This window comes from Triturus cristatus, chromosome 11 (assembly GCF_964204655.1).
Source record: "Triturus cristatus chromosome 11, aTriCri1.1, whole genome shotgun sequence".
In the NCBI taxonomy this organism is placed as follows: domain Eukaryota; kingdom Metazoa; phylum Chordata; class Amphibia; order Caudata; family Salamandridae; genus Triturus; species Triturus cristatus.
The window spans coordinates 627,430,656-627,448,581 of record NC_140594.1 but is presented as its reverse complement, the minus strand read 5'-3'; positions in this window follow the sequence as shown (position 1 = coordinate 627,448,581).

The following is a 17,926-nucleotide window of genomic DNA, read 5'->3' as shown; positions in this document are numbered from 1 at the left end:
TCAGCTGGGACACTGACAGGTGTTGCCCCTCCAGCTGCGGCCATTACGAGGCACTCCTGATTAGATACCCCCCTACCAGGGGTGCCTCCTGCGAAAACCGACAGGCCAGGTGAAGGCTTTCACCGCAGGTGGCGGGGAGTAGCGGCGGCGCCCTGATTAGCGGTGATGGCCCAGCGGCAAGGAACAATGGCGTCCGGCTGTTCCAACAGGACTGCGGTTCAGACCAAAATAGAGAAGTTTGCCTGGCAGAAACAGCAAACTGAAGACTGAACGGAGGCGGCAACAGAGGTAGCAGAACCATCGAATAAGGATTTGCTGGAAGCAATAACGGCAGTAAGGACCTCCCTCGAGGTGCGGATTGACATGGTGGCCACAGACGTGGCACTGATCCGGGAGAACATGAAGAAAATTACAGAAAGGGTCGGCACTGTAGAGAACACTGCTAAGGAATTGGTTACGGACACCTCCCTGCTCAAGAAACAGATCACAGACCTCCGCTCTTCCCACGAGGCGATGGCCCTGCAGCTTGACGTCTACGAAGGTTGCATGCGACGGAACAATGTTCGCATCATTGGCGTGCCGGAACGTGCGGAGGAGCAGGGTGCAGACCTCTTTGTGGAGGAACTGGTCCTCAAATATCTTCAACCATGGGGACTTTCCAAATGTTTCACAATTAAAAGAGCTCACCGAGTGCCTGGGGGTCGCCCGGAGCCCCTCCTAGACCACTGCTGGCGAGGGTTTTCAACTTTCGAGACCGCGATATTATTCTACAGACGGCTAGGGCGGCCCCGCCACTTACCTTGGAGAACAGCAAAATCATGTTTTTCCCAGATTTCACAGTGAGAGTACAGAAACAGCGACGAGGTTTCCTGGAGGTAAAACGGGCCCTACGAGACCAGGAGCTCAAATATGCAATGATGTTCCCCGCCAAGCTCCGTGTGGAAGTAAATGGTAAATCCTGGTTTTTCACCCGACCAGAAGAGGCTTGGGACTGGCTTGATGGATGGCGCGCGGTGGCAAAGAAAGACAAAAAGGCATTCTCTGCAGCGGATGACGACACTGACTGGCGCCAACAGAGACGATCCCCTCCACATTCGGACTCTGACTCCCCGGGACACACGGGAGGGCGCTGATCCAGTGGTTGGTAAGATCGTAGGTGACTGGCACTGTCCGCCTGAGGCCACATGGTCTTGGAGCCAGACCTCCCGAACGTGACTTTGTCCACGACGAGTAATAGAGGGGAAGCAGGGGATGATGTCTGATACCCGTCTCATTGGAGTTGCTTGGTCTTGGGGGGATTGCCATAGTACTTGACTGCAGTGCCTAGGCTGCTGTTTAATGTGTACGTTCAATATGTTGGGCAACTCGGGATCAGGATAAAAGCTGTTATTACACTGTTATTAATGATGCGGGTGCCGCGAGACAGTTTGTGAGGTTCGATCTGGGCCTCTGCGTAGTATATTGCTTCTGGGGTGGGGTTGGGCCGGGGAGCGAGGAAATGTCTATTTAACGTTTTGCATATCGGGAGTGGGGTTTCTCGTGTTCCCTGGAATTGTTCATGGGTGGGCGACAGGCACTCTGCATGTTGGGGGTGGCGGGCGGTTTTAGTCTCGTTAAGCAGGGAGGCAGGGAGGGCGGCGAGTTTCTTACTTTGAAGGTTTTTTTGAGTTTACTTTGTTGGGGGACTGTTGTTGGATGGCATTTTGCAGCGAAATGGAGTATTTGCTTCCACAAGACCAGCTTGATACGCATCCACACTCCTGGGGGCTCTTGTTGGGGGGATGTTTTTTATTGTTATCATGCAGCAGTACGAAATTGTATCTGGTATCAGCTAATGGCGGCTGGTGTTGCCACTCAGGTCACTAATCTTACGTCTCAAAGCGCCATAGGGAGCTGTACCACAATACACACAGCACAGATAGATGCAGTCGAGGGCTTCATTCACCGTAGATACTCCGTTCACTTCATTACACCGCTATTAGCGTCATATGGCAAGAGGTCAGGAACTTAGAATCATGACATGGAATGTCAACTGGCTTGGGGACAAAATCAAGCGTGGGATAGTGCTACAATATGTTCACCGTCAGGGGCTGGATTTGATGTTGTTCCAAGAAACTCATCTAATAGGTAACTCCTGCAAGGCCCTAGATAGGAAGGGTTACCGTATGGTTGCTCATTCGGGCATTACCTCCGGGTCTAGAGGGGTGGGGATCCTCCTCCGAAAAAGCTGCCCCTTCGTGATACAGAGCACGTGGACTGACCCGCAGGGTAGATATGCAGCTTGGTCAGGCATCTGGGAGGGCAGCGTTCTCAATGTCATCTCGGTATATGCCCCACCGGGTCTTCAACGCATGACACTAGCAGATATAGGAGTGCTATTATTAAACTTACCCTTGGGGAGGAGGAGCCTAGCGCGCATCCAAGATGGTCGCGTGAGCACAGGGCTCCCCGGACCCTTTCTGCTCCTCGGAATATATCCTGAGACTATCCTGATTTGGTTTATGGAATCTGGGAGATGAAGACCAGCTGATCTTATATCTCTTTTTAAAACTCTAATCGGACCTGGGAATCCTGAGTTGTCGTCGTCGGAACTTTTGGGACCCACCCGACGGAGGTGGCCGGGGTGAAGGGGACCCGTGTGGCCGGGCTGCAATTGAACAACAGCGGCCTCAGCGCGGTGCCAGTTGCCGATTCAGCACTTTCGGTTTCGGTTTTGGCCTTCAGGAGATCAGCTGGCGTGCGTGCTCAGGGTGGCGAGGTGCCTCCTGGGCCTCTGCCCGAGGCTTGCTTCCCTCTGCTACTGGTGGGCCTGACGCCTCCGACCCCTACACCGACAGTTTGTGGTCCTTTTGCTGGCGCCCGCACACCTCTTGATCGGAGGTCCCATTGAGAGACTGCGCTCACATGGCGGGCAAAGGGGGTCCGGAGGGGCGCAAGACCAAGGCTTCTCTGCGCGGGGGGCCGGTCCAGAGCAACAACATGGACCGCTACACCCAGGGCAGGGGGTCCCCTGGCGCTGCTGGCCTCTCCCCGGATGCTGCAGGGGGAGGCACGACCGTCTCTGCGGAACCTTCCCTGCAGGACATTATGGGCGCCATCGAGGGCATCAGGGAAACCATCGCGACGCAATATGAGGCCCTGGCCCGTAAGATCGACACTGTCGCGATCGATGTCACCCTGATTCGGGCCGACCTCTCCAAAACTAACGAGAGGGTCCAGGCCCTTGATGCACGGACCTCCACCCTGGGTGCGGAGGTGTCGGATCTGCGGGCCGCGCTTGGGGACATTAGAGTGGTCAACGACCATATGGCCCGGCGGCTTGAGGACTTCGAGGGACGGGCCCGACGCAACAACATCCGCATCATTGGTGTACCGGAGTCCTCCGACAGCCGCCCGGTGGACCTCGTGGTCGAGGAACTTATCATGCAACAGCTGTCCCCGGCTGGCCTAAGCAAATTCTTCGCCGTGGAGCGGGCCCATCGAGTGCCGGGCGGCCGGCCGCGGCCGGGGGCCCCCCCGAGGCCTATCGTGGCTAAACTGTTCCACTACAGGGACCGCGACGCTATTCTGCAGGCTTCACGGACCCGTGGCCCGGTCCGCTACGAGAACTCGACCATCAATTTTTATCCGGACTTCACACAACTGGTCCAGAAACAGCGGATGGGATTCCAAGGGGTGAAGCGCCGTCTCCGCGAGCTAGGCCTGAAGTATTCGATGATCTACCCGGCGAAACTACGAGTGGAGCATGGAGAGCGGACAGCCTTTTTTGACTCTCCTGTGGCCGCAAGTGACTGGCTGGACTCGCTGCCGGACGGGGGTGGCCGGCCCGGGCCCTCTGGGGGCACCGCAGGTGACGGGTCCCCTTAGACTGACATTTGGTCCTTGCTTTTGCGGTTTTGCACTGTACAGTTGGGTCTTACTCTTTTGCATACTGTGTCTTACCAGGACCCGTGAGGGGTGCGGGCGGGTTCGGGTCCCTTTCCTCCTCCGGGGTCTTTTTGTAGAATGGGGTTAGTGGGGCGACAGGCACACTGCAAGTTGGGGGGGGTCTTTGGCCCGCAGGGGTGCAGGGTGGGGGGAGTTGGACTTGGGGTGGGGTTGGGGGGGAAGAGGGGTTGTTTTGTTGTGTGTTTTTTGTTTACAGGGCGAGGTATTGATTTTTGTCCATATTTGGGAACTGTGCGGCGGGCTGGGGGCCTCTTGATCTATTGGAGGGGATGGGGGGAGACGGGTTGAGGCTTATGTCATGGAACGTCAATGGGTTGGGGGACCGTATTAAGCGGGGTGTTGTACTGCAATATTTGCGTCGTTTGACTCCTGATGTGGTGTTTCTCCAGGAGACGCATTTGGTCGGCAATGTCTGCCATGCGATGAACAGGGGGGGATACCGCCTCGTAGCCCATTCTGGTTTCACAACTGGCTCCAGGGGGGTGGGCATTCTCCTGCGAACCTCCCTTCCGGTGGAGATCACGAGGATAGTCTCGGATGACAGAGGGCGCTATGTGTGTTTGATTGGGAGGTGGGAGGGGCAGCCCCTTACCCTGGTTTCAGTCTACGTCCCCCCGGGCCTCCAGAACTCCACCTTTATTGACTTGGGTCGAATGCTGCTTGACCTTCCGGACGGCCTCCTGCTCATGGGCGGGGACTTTAATTCTGTGGTTTCGGGTGAACTGGATCGTCACCCACCAAGGACCCTCCCCGCTGCCCAGTCATGGCTGGGTGGGATGTTGGAGACCTTCGGCTTGGTGGATAGTTGGAGACTAATGCATCCGACCCAGTGTCAGTTCACCTTTCATTCGGGGGCGCATGGGAGTCTCTCCAGGTTAGACTACTTCCTTATGCCCGCGGCGCAGACTGGTAGGATTCGAGAGGTCAGACACCTGGCGCGTGGTATCTCCGACCATTCTCCGCTGTGGCTTCTCTTTGACACCGGGTCGCGGTCCGCAGGGCGGATAGCGCCCATTAACCCCTGGTACTTGCGGGACCCTGTGACTCGTGACAGCCTGGTTAAGGCCATGGACCAATATTTCAGTGAAAACGAGGGGTCGGTGTCGTCTGCGTTGTCCCTTTGGGAAGCCTTTAAAACTGTGATACGCGGACACGCCCTCGCCCAAATAGTGGTGGCCAAGAAGGTTAGGAGCGAGGCGGTGGTGAAGCTGGAGACTGACATCTCGGGGCTGGAGTCGGCCTTGGAGGCGAATGTTACTCCGGACGGGCTACATGCCCTTAGCCTGAAACAGTTCGAATATAGGTCCCTGGTCACTGACGCGGCCAAAACTATGTATAGGGAGCAGCAGGGCCGATTGTATGACGCGGGGGACAAGGCGGGAAAGTTGATTGCGTGGCTGGACAAAAAGGAGAGAGTGAATCGTGTGGTCCCCGAGTTGCGTGCTGCGGATGGTGTGTGTGTGACTGAGCCGGATGAGATTGTGGAATGTTTCGCCGACCACCTCCGGGCGGTGTACTCCCCGGTGACTGACAGGGATGAGGATGACTCTCGCCTCTTACTGAGAGATATTGCTCTGCCCGGCCTGTCCGTTGAGGACCGAGAGCGGCTGGACGCCCCCTTGTCGTCGGATGAAATAGCGACCGCGATTCGTTCCCTTCGCTCGGGCAAGGCTATGGGTCCTAACGGTCTGCCCATTGAACTATACAAATTGCGTCCTGATAAGCTTGCGCCCTTCCTCAGCCGCATGTTTCGCGACTCTCTTGCGGCGGGTTCCCTTCCGGCCGACCAGCGCTTGGCCACTATAGTCGTTATCCCCAAGGAGGGCAAGCCGCGAGACCGCTGTACTTCTTACCGGCCTATTTCACTGCTCAATGCGGAGCCTAAAATCCTGGCGAAAGTCCTGGCCAATCGATTGTTGAGTGTCGTGTGCGACCTTATACATCCGGACCAATGCGGCTTTATCCCGCACCGCAACACCGCTCTTAACTTGCGGCGTCTTCACGGTGCCCTTGCCAGGGCGGAGTTCCTCTCCGAACCGGCCGTGCTGGTTTCTTTGGATGCCACGATGGCCTTTGACACTATTGAGTGGCCATTCCTCTGGGCCGTCTTGGATAAATTCGGCTTTGGAGAGGGATTTATTGGCTGGGTGAGGCTCCTTTACACGGGACCCATGGCTCAAGTGGTGGTGAATGGGCGGGTCTCTCGGCCCTTTGCCCTTGGCAGGGGCACGAGGCAGGGGTGCCCGTTGTCCCCGTTGCTTTTTGCTCTCGCCCTGGAGCCACTCGCTGCCTGGCTCCGTTGGGAGCCCTCGCTTAGAGGGATCCGGTGGGGCCCGGGCTTTGAAGATCGGGTCTCGCTGTATGCGGACGACATTCTCCTGTATCTCACCTCACCACGGCAGTCGCTCAACGTCCTCTTTGACGTTCTGACCTCCTTTGGGAACAATTCGGGTCTCACGATCAATTGGTCTAAATCCTGCGTTTATCCCATCTCTGGTGGTCCTCCTCTCCTGCCGCCTCGGCTCCCGATTCAAATATCTCTGAGCGGCTTTAAGTACCTGGGGATATACGTTTCGCTGGACCCGGCGGCTCGCTATGAGCAGAATCTCCTGCGTCCACTTCGGCGACTGCGGGAGGACACGGCCCGGTGGTGCAGGCTGCCCCTGTCCCCGCTGGGTCGGGCCGCGCTGTTCAAAATGATGTCCCTTCCCAGGTTCCTCTATGCACTCCAGAACTCCTTCGACGTTATCCCAGTGGCCTACTTTCGGGAGGTGGAGAGCCTGCAGAGGAGACTGGTGTGGGACGGGCGGGCGCGTATTGCTCTTGCCAAGCTCACTCTCCCCTGGTATGACGGGGGCATCGCGCTTCCTGACATTCGCAGGTACTATTGGGCCTCGCAGCTATCTGCCATTAACCACGCCACGTATGCGCCCGGCTTGAATCCGGCGTATGAGATGGACAAGTTCCTGCTTCCCGGCGGGAACTACAACAGGGCACTTTATTCCCGCCTGGCTGGCCGGACCCTTACGGGTCCTACTAAGATTGCTGTGCGGACCTGGAGGGCTGCCACGGCGGCCATGGGCTGGAGTGAGCGATTAACATGTGCTACTCCCTTGTTTGCCTCCGACCGCCTGGGCAGCTTGTGGACCACGAAGGGGTTTGACCAGTGGGACACGATTGGTATCAGCAAAGTGGGAGACCTGTGGCACAAGGGCGCGGTCAAGACTTTCGCGGTGCTCCAGGCAGAATACGAGCTGACCAACAGGGAGTTCTTCCGCTACGCCCAGGTTCGACACGCCCTGCTCTCGGTCTTCGGGGAGGGGACCAAGATCCCTGTTTCCTCGCCCCTCGAGGACCGCATACTTGACGGACATGTCCCTGATAGTACTATTTCTTTAATTTATAAAAAATTAATTAATCACCGGGCGGACCTTTTTGTGCGCCTTCGGGAGGCTTGGACTGGGGATGGGGTGGAATTGGACGACGAAGATTGGCAGTCTGCACTGTCGTCCCCCAAGGAGGTTGCCATTCCGGCTCGTCTCCGGTTGGTACAGCTCAAGATTCTCCACCGGGTGTATGTGACGGGTCCGCGCTTGGTCTCGATGGGATTTTCCGACGACGGGCTCTGTAAGCGAGGCTGTGGGCTCAGCGCCACCTTTCTTCATATCCTTTGGGAGTGCCGCGAGGTGGCGGACTACTGGCGCCGGGTCCACACGGTAATGGGACAGGTTACTGGGGTTGTGCTGCTGCCGGAGGTGCGTCGCTGTGTCCTGAATGTGTGGGAGCCCAATGACTACAGCGCGGCTCAGACTCGGTGGGCGGCCCTAGGGAACATGATTGCCAAGAGGGACATAGCGCAACTTTGGGGCGCTCAACGGCCGCCCACCGTGTCAGTATGGAAGGAGAATATGGACTGGTGTATGTTTAGGGAGAAGACAGTGTATGTGGCCCGTGGCAAGCCGGGGGCATGGGGTAGCATTTGGGGGCAATGGAACGCGTATCGCGGAGGCATCTGTACGCCCCCCCTGGTAGACACTGATATCGCCATGTCCCCCTGACCCTTGATGGCTCCTGGCGCCTTTTGGAACAACTACATATGGACGTTCATCTCCCTTGACCCCCTCCCCCCCCCCCTCCGTCCCCGGCCTCCCGGTACTCCTCTCTTTAGCGGATTGCTCAATTGTCCTGACGGGAGTTTCCCGGGGGGAGCCTGATCCGCACTGGTTTCCCTCATAACTCGCCTTTTGTTTTTTATTGTTTTTCCTTTTGTTTTTGTGATTGTTGGACTTACGCTTCCTGTTCCTCGAGAACTATCTGGAGCCACTGCGGGGCAGCGCCCTGGGAACTGATTGCAGCCTTGATATGTGTAGATTTCCTTCTGTACCTAGCGGCCGGCCCGGGTGGTTGTAGGCCCGTACTTGTAACCGAATCATTGTTCAATAAAAACTTTTTCAAAAAAAAAAAAAAAAAAAAAAAAAAAAAAAAAACTTACCCTTGGGTACACTGGTTATGGGAGGCGACTTTAACCTGACAATGAATGGCCACATAGATCGCTCCCCGCCCAGACGTGACTCTGCACACGGCTCCCAACTATATGATTTCACTGCCGCCCTCGGGTTGGTAGACTTCTGGAGATGGTACCACCCCCAGGACATTCTCTTTACGTTCCAATCTGGTGTGCATGGCAACCACTCACGACTAGACTACCTGTTCACCCATGCACAACACATACAGGACTTCACAGATTCCGCTTGTCTTGCAAGGGGAGTGTCAGATCACTCCCCAGTCACAGCAGTTTTCGGAGCTCATTGTGTAGTGCAACCAGGCCACATCATGATCCAGCCCTGGGCGCTAAAGATCCCACACATCAGGGATAACCTATGGAAAGACACTGACCACTATTTTGAGGAGAATACAGGGTCTGTGAAGTCAGCGATCACGCTCTGGGGCGCATATGGGGGGGTGATAAAGGGGAAAGCATTGTCTCTGATAGTGGGACACAGGGCAGAGCGCAACCGGCGAGTGAGTGAATTGGAAACGGAGATCTTAAATCTTGAACGCACCACCTCGCAGAGCCCTGATCGGGACGCTCAGCATACCCTCAATGTTAAGAGACAGGACTATAGACAATTGCTCTTAGAGGACGCCAACAGGCGGGCTCTCGCCACCCGTCATAGAATATACGAACAGGGCGAGCGAACCGGAAAACTATTGGCATGGCTAGAACGCAAGGAACAGTCGGCGAGATGGGTGAGAGCAATCGGGGGCCCGATGGCCTCCTGGTCACTGACCCTCAAGGCATTGCGGAGACGTTCGCGAAATACAAATTTACACTATGCCCCAGGACTCCCAAGCACCATGGGCGGCGGATCTCCTCGCTACTATCGGGGTAACCTGTATCTCCCACCAGGACAGAGAGGCCTTAGAGGTGGATATCTTGGTTGAGGAGATTGAGAAAGCCATTCAGGACATCCGGGCTGGTAAGGCGATGGGCCCTAATGGGCTTCCGATTGAACTGATGAAACCCATGGCTGTGAAGCTCGCGCCCCACTTACTGAATCTATACAATAAATGCTATGAGACCGGCCTCCTCCCGGCTGATAGCCGAGCGGCCACCATTGTGGTCATCCGCAAACCCGGTAAACCAGTGGACGAGTGCTCATCGTACCGACCCATTTCACTGATAACCGTAGAGGCCATGATCTTGGCTAAACTGTTAGCCAACCGTCTACTCCCTTATCTCACCGACTTGATCCACCCTCACCAATCGGGATTTATGCGGGGTCGCAATACAGCGCGTAATCTACGGCGCGTAATCTATGGCGCGTCCACGGTGCACTGGGCCGTGTGGCGACAATAGAGGAAGAAGCGATCTTGCTCGCGCTTGACGCAAAAATGGCATTCGACACGGTGGTATGGGATTATCTGTTTGCAGTTTTGACTCGCATTGGGCTTGGACCCAAGTTGGTTGGGTGGATTAGACTTTTATATAACCTTCCCATTGCCCAAGTCTTGGTGAACAACCACTGATTAGGCTCTTTCCCCCTCTGTCGTGGTACGAGGCATGGTTGTCCCTTGTTGCCGCTTCTCTTTGCCCTGGTCCTCGATCCCTTGGCAGTCTGTATCAGGGGAGACCCGGAATTCAGAGGCCTTAAATGGACAGACAAACATGAAGACCGCATATCGTTATATGCGAAAGACATATACTGTATCTCGTCTCCTCGACGCGCTCACTCCGCCGCGTTCTCCACATCTTCCACATATTTGGGGCCCACTATGGTTACCAGATAAACTGGTCCAAATCCCAGATGTATTCCCTCTGGGGTGATACGCCGCAAAGTCCTCGAGGATACACCATCCCAGTAGCGACCCAGGGTTTCCTATACCTTGGCATTTTTATAACAACTGACATAGCAGTGTTCTATGAACAGAATTTGATAGGCCCGTTACAGAGGTTTAAAACTGATGTCACCCACTGGAAGACACTACCCCTCACTCTTTTAGGTTGGGCGTCTTTATTCAAGATGCTTGTCTTCCCACGCTTTCTCTACGCCCTGCCAAACACTCCCATCCCAGTCCCCGAAACTTACTTTTTACAGATTGAGGCAGCAGTTAGAGATTTGTTATGGGATAATAGGCTGCCCCGGATAGCCCTAACCAAACTGACCATGGGATGGTACGATGGGGGCATAGGGTTGCCAGACATGCGCCTCTACTACCAGGCGTTGCAATTGATTGGGAGTCTACAACAGAGCACTATACTCGAACCCCAAGAAACTAGGTTTGACTGGCCCTACGGCCCGTACAATAGAAGTGTGGCATGGGGTCCAGCGGCGGATGGGATGGCAGGGGTGCCTGACGAAGGCCACCCCCCTGTGGGAACCCGACATCCTGGGACGACTGAGTACTTGTGCAGGGTTCGACAAATGGGACCTGATCGGTATTTCCACGGTGGGGGATATGTGGGTCAAGGGCAAGAGGGCATCATTTGCAGAGCTCCAACTCAAATACCAGCTAGTACCGTCAGAGCATTTCTCCGGTAACTTTAGATTAGTCATGCCATAGGCCGTGCCCACACTAGGGACACCCCCCTCCCGGACTCCTCTCCACTGGAGGACAGGTTGTTGCTGGACCCAATGGACCGCAGGGCCGATTCCCTAACGTACAGGAAATTGATTAATAACCAGACCGATCCAATGTGGGGTCTGCGAGCTGGTTGGGAGGCGGATCTGGGGGCTTTGACAGACGAAGACTGGATCGAAGCGCTGGCCTCCCCCGAGAGGTAGCAGTCCCGATGCGACTCTGACTTGTCCAGCTTAAAATTATCCACCGCGTGTACTTTGATGCTAAACTGTTATTTAAAATAGGAAGGAGACCAGATACACTCTGTCTTCGACATTGCAATCAAACAGGTACATTCATACACATCCTATGGGAATGCCCCCATATACAACAGTACTGGACTGACGTCACCCGACAAATGGCAAGGACGTGTGATAAGCCCATACATCCATCTCCCCAACTATGCCTTCTTAATATTTGGGAGGCGACAGACCTTACCCAAGCGGAACAATCGTGGGCCACCATGGGGTGGTGCATAGCGAAAAGAAACATTGCCCAGAAAGATACTGTACCATATTAGCTAGACTGGGCTACGGACATGGATCACGCTATGGTAGCGGAGAAAACTATATATAAAGGTAGGGGTTGCCCACGAAAATGGGATCAAAAGTGGGGAAGCTGGAATAAATACAGGGAGGATAGCTGTATTTCCCCCATGGTGGAACTTAGGAGGGAGAGACAGGCACTATTGGAGGAGGCAGGCGCTGACATGACGACATAGCCCCCCGGGCCAATAAGAAGAGTGAACATGGGTAGTGTTCCCAGTCCAGAAGACACAATTGTAACCCTCTTCATACCGGCCAGTCTTTTGTTCTGTGTTATCTCTGGTGCTCCTGATGGTTTGTAAGCTATTTTGTATTACTGAGTGACATGTCGTCCAGCTGAGATGTCTATGTAATGTAATTGCTGCTGTTTTTGTTGCTAATAAAAATTGTTATACAAAAAAATAATAATATAATATAAGCCTTTACAACTGTCACTGAAAATCTACTAAAACATTGTCAATTTTGCAGCTCAAGTCTCTTTTATTACCATTCAACTTTATTGTTTTTCATGCAGGAGTTCCTGTGCCTCTAATGAGTGTCTTTCAAATGCAAGGTTTTGCTCAATAATTACTTAAGCATAAACTGTCATTTGTACTCATACCCTGAAAAGAGAAGACCCATAGCAGAAGCGTGCTGCTCTTCTCTCTGTTCCTGGATCACAGCGTGCCTCCAGATGAACATGACTGGACCAGTTGCGTCTAGTATCTTGAAAGTACAACATAGTATTTGGTGTAGTTATATTTACATGGAGGCAGCCAAAATGGCTGCCTGAATTTAACTTTATCTAATGAGAGATTCTCAACTCGAAAGTCAGTGTATAAATCAACCTTTCCACAACCTGTGCATTGACCGATGTGCATGTCTGCACACAAATATTTTCTGGCTGCATTAACAGCAGCTGACAAAAGGTGGGTACAAGTCACAGTTTTCAGAGAACCCTCTGATACATTCTGTGGGGATTATGAATGCATTCTAAACATCTATTGTCACCGCCTAAAGAGATTTTAAATAAAGAGAACACCCCCATGTTTTATGACGGATGGGAGAAGAGTGCTTTTCCCTTAAAAAGACAAATACCTTTTTCTTCTAACTCAATACCAAACAATGTTACCAGTTCAAAGGATAAACATAGGGATCCAGGCTTCATATGTCGAATAGTGGTGTTCCTATAGTGAAGTACAGTGGAGCAATGTGCGCGAGGCAGACGTAGAACAAATATACAAAAACAGCCAAAAAAATTCAAACTAAGCTTGCTACACAATGATGCAAACTAAATGTACTTTGGGAAACAGTCCACTAAATCTTTGTGCACATTTGTCATAGCATTTACCCAAGCTTTAGAATATGTAGGCATCGACGTTTTGACATGTTTGAAGAAAATTTGTGATCAGGCCTTCATTAGGACAGAGGGAAGGGACATACCCTAATTTGCTAGTAAATGATGCGCATCACATCATCAAAAAAAGAGCAATAGGGGGAGGAGCCAAGATGGCGACCGAGACGGCTGCGTAGATTCCCGGCTCCGTGAACCTCCGCATCCCGCACGGATATCCTGTACTAGATCCTCAGCTTGCGCCATGGGATCGTGTTTGTGAAGGAGAGTGGCAACCGATCGTGTGACTCCGGGGTTTCTGGCTACTGTACCGCCTGAGAAATTTGCGGATGAACTTTGCGGCCCGTGCGGCCCCGGAGCCGGGACCTCGAGTGGACGCCTTGGCTGGGTGGCAGTTTAACAACAACGGCCTGTGGTGACTGGGTGGAGTCGGTCCACCGGAGCGGTGCTGCCCCCGGCCTGCATTTCGCCACGGCCGCTCCCGTTGCTGAAGCGTAGTGGATCGAGGGCATGCCCGGGGGTGCAGTTCTCAGACTCTTCGGTGTTTGCCCCTGCCTTTGACGGTGAGCTGCCCGGACACCGCCCCTAGCTCGCCCTGATCCTTGCAGACTGCTCCCGGATTTTCGCGGCCGCTGGTCCTTGGTGGAGACGACTGTTGCCCGAGTCCACGCAACGGCTGAATTTGTACCTGCCCCCGGACCCCTGTCTCCAGCGACGTGGACCCCGAGGTGCTTGTCCCTGGGTCCCGGCCCCCATACGAGCCGGGCCTCCCCCGGCGGCCATCTTGTTGCGATGCAGCCTACTATCCTGTCCACCGGGTCGCAGCAGGATTGGGAGTGTGTGACTTTTGGGAGTGTGGCAGAGCGACCGCGGGGAGCAGTGCTGGGGTACGGCGACCTCCTTGAGGCCCTTGGTGCCCTTCATTTCTCCTTGGCTCGTGGCATTGAGGTCTTGGGGAGTAAGATCGACGGTGTGGCATCAGCGTTGGGACAATGGCGGCATGCTAGTCCACAGTTTCACAGGGACTTCCTACACTGCACACAGGAGGATAATGTCGCGGCCATCCCTGCGATTAGTGCGCAGCCGGACACTCCGGACAGTATGCTACCGTATGATCGGCTGACTGAGGGTTTGATCTGTTCCGGAGGTAGTGGTTCCGAGTGGAAGGTGGTGGCCCCGTCCCGTGTACGACCTCCGGTGACCCAGGGACTTTACCAGCAATGTCTGTCTACTTTGGATGATTCAGCCTTCCCGGACCTTGTGTGCAGTACAGATCCTGGGGCAGCACTGGGAAAGACGTCCCTCCGAGATGCGGACTGTGTTGGCGTTCTGAGACCTCCACCCCACCTGTGTGCGTTGCTTCCCGGTTGTTTTGGGACATCCCTTCACCATGGAACATCGGACATGGCGCTGGGTCGAGGGTTAGGCATGGGCAGCATCGCCAGGAGTGGTCAGGGATGAGGCTGATCCCTTGGGGTGGTCATCTGGTAGACGGGCGGACTCATGGTTGTCTACTCCCAGGACATAGCTACTAGCATATTCGGTGCGCAATGCTCCCCATTCCCCCTTTTGTTATGGTCGATTTGGTGCTACTTATTGTTTGCTGCTGGGATACCTTACGGTGCGGGAGGGAGAAGCCGGGGGTATGTTCTGAAGGCCCTCCTCCAGTCTATTATATTTTCTCCACCCCCCCGCCTGGTGGGGTTCTTTCTTATTCCTTTTTCCCTGCTTCTTCTATATTTCGGGTCTAGTTCCAGGGCGACAGGCACACTGCTGGGGGGAGGGGCCATACTCATTTGCAGAGGTGCAGGGTGGGGGGTTGGGGGGGGGACTCTTTTCTTTCTCAGTCTTCCTCTCTTTTTCCATGGCCTCCTTTTTCTTCTCCGTTTCTTTTTGTTTCTTTTCTGGGATCAGCGTGGTACGCCTCTTTTGCTGTGAACCGTTGCCTCTCCGTGTGTGCCACAGTTTCTGGGGGTTCTCTGGGCGTTAGGTATGGGGGCCTGCAGGCGCAACTGTTTTTGATATTCTTCCCCATCATTTCCTGTGTTTGCGCCATGGATTCAATTGATTGCTGTTTATTGCTAACGTCTATCATGCGGCCTGCCCTTTATCGCTGTTGGGAAATTGTTTGGCACCTGATCCTACTGTTTTGTTTCATTATAAAATGAAAAACCCCTTTTCTCCTGGTGTCCTACCTGCGCGGCTCCCGGGCCGAACTATCTTAGTATGAAGATTTTGCTACCGAGGTGCCGCATGTGCTTATATTTGACCTTATTGCTCTGATTGCTTAGCGGCCGGCCCTGGGGGGTTGTAGGACCATACTTGTCAATGATCGAAATGTCAATAAAGGTTTTTCAAAAAAAAAAAAAAAAAAAAAAAAGAGCAATAAATAAATATCTTGTACTTTCACCAGTACACATACCTGCAACATTCTTTATGTACAATGTCGGAACCGATTGATCTAATACACGAAGACATGCAGCAGTGCAGGACTGCTGTTTACAATGAGAGAACAAAGGACGTATGACTATATGCTTCTCATATTCACAAATTTGATTTAATGTACCTCACAATTTAATTCATATTTATATTTGATAAAACATTCGTTACAGGATGCTTTCCTTTTCTTAAATATATGTTTCACTACTATAGCTGTCTCTGCAGTATTCTTGCAGTATTCTTGGTGCTATCTACTTCTTTACCCTTACATAGGTTCCACAACCTCTCTTCCTGAAGCCTTTTGGAAACCTTGAAGGGATGAGTCAAGTATTTATTCAGCACCCTATAATGTGGCAATACTCTACAATAAAGAAAATGTGTAGATTGTGCACACCTAATTGTTTGTACTATTTATGGCACTCAGGGAACAAAAAGAGCGATCAGTGTGCACACTGATCACTCTCTTTGTTCCCTGAGTGCCATAAATAGTACAATTAAGTGTGCACAATCTACACATTCACATTGCCTAACACTAGATTTGAGCACTCATGATCAATTATGTCTTTTGAAACCATAGCAAGTATTACAGAGAACCGAGCAATCACCAAAGCTTATACTGCAGAACAAGCAACGGAAATATATGGTCTAAAACTTTTAATGTACGAAGTGGCTCTATAACGCAGCAATTGAAACAATTGGAATATTTAACACGTCACAAACATAATCAACTACTACATGCTTCGACTCTCATCCAATACAACAAAGTAAAGAGAATTCCCAGAGGCTTGAGGTTAGCCATCAAATCAATGCTCTACAGACTGCAACATAATCAAGCATTTATGGAGAAATGGTACGCAATACTAAATAAATGCTCACTGGACTTAATATTACTGATAGACGAACACTTGCGAACCATTCACGAATTAGAGGATGAAATTGACAGTGTCAAATGTGATTTATCTAACAGAATAGAAGAAGAAGATAACTGGAAACAAGTTTTAGAGGATTTGAAGAGACAATTGGACACATATGGAAAAGAACTATAGGAAACGAAATTCAGGAAATTTAAATGTGACACCATCGATTATAAGTTGAATGAAACATACACTTGGGCAGAAGTGTATGCCCAGAGAAGATTCACTAAGAAGACTAACACGTCGTCAGAAGAAAGTGTTGTGTCTGATAAAGACATGGAAACATCACAAGCTCCCATGAAAATTATTCGAATAAGATCAGACACTACACAAGGGGGGGTGTGGCCAGGCGCCGAAGATGGCGGACGCGTCTTGCTAACAATCTGTGCCTCATCCCCTGATTATCCTGGGCATCCTGCTTTTATGGAGCTCTGTCCAGCCTCAGTGCTCGTCTGCCATGGCTGACTGGGACTGCGCTGCCAGAGGAGGGTCGTCGGGACCCTAAAATCGATCCATAGCAGCCCTGGGAGGCGCGGCCTGCTGCACCTGGGAGGCCTGGACCTGGTCGCGTTGCCGCACGGCTGACGCGTGCGGGACGACCCTGCTGCCTATGTGAGAGTGGCGGCCCGCGACAATCCTGAGGCCGCCTGGCGCTGCTGCCTCCTGCCCTGGTGGCGCCACGGGGAGTGGGGGCGCTCCGTGCTTTCTGCAGACCGGTGGCGGCAGCCGGACGGCTGATCACGGGAGATGCCCGGATCCAGCGGCGCGGGCTGCGGCCGTGGAGACCGTCGCTGCAACCCTGGAACTGCCCGGTGAGCCTCCACCACCAAGGTAGGCCTGTGAGGAGCGATTGGGGTGCTTTCTGGTGGCTTTGGGGGGCCACGAGGGTCAGTCGGGCCTAGGGCCCCCTACCTGATCATGGCGCAACTGCGCCTGTATGCCTGGCAAGCGGTGTGGGCCACGGGGGCCGGTCGGGCCTAGGGCTCCTGCAGAGGTGACCTACACGGAGTGAACCTGCTGCCTGGGTGTGTACGGTGGCCCCTGCGGTCACCCTAGAATTGTGGCACCCATGTGGGGTGGGGGTGCACGGGGGTCGGTCGGACTTAGGGGCCCTCATCTACGCGAGGCTGAGACTGTGTAGCTGCACCTGCTGTGGACCTGGAGGAGCAACCGCACTCATGCCCCGCTACTCCCAGAATTGATATTCCACCAGCGGCGATCTGGAGGGGGACGGGGTCCAGTGGCATGACTAGGTGGCTACGTGGGGCTGACTGAGGGGTTTGCTTTGCTGTTGGGGGCCACGGGGGCAGTCAGACCCTGGGCCCCGCATCAGACTAGGGTCGTGGGCTCCTCCCTGCTGAGAGGTGGTTTGCCAACTGCGCGGTCTGCAGTGGCCCTCTTCCATGTACTGGACGCCCAGAGTGGGGATGGGAATGTGCCACGCCATCTGACAGTGAACTGAGGGGCAGTGGGGTCCAGCACACGTCATCCCTATTAGAGCCTCACATTCTCCTGCTCCCCCATATGACGGAGTGAGAGCAGTAGCATTCTACTGTGTAATGCCAGTGGTGGGCCCCATTTCGTAGGTGGGGACCGCGGTGGCTTGGCCGAGCCTGGGGACATCT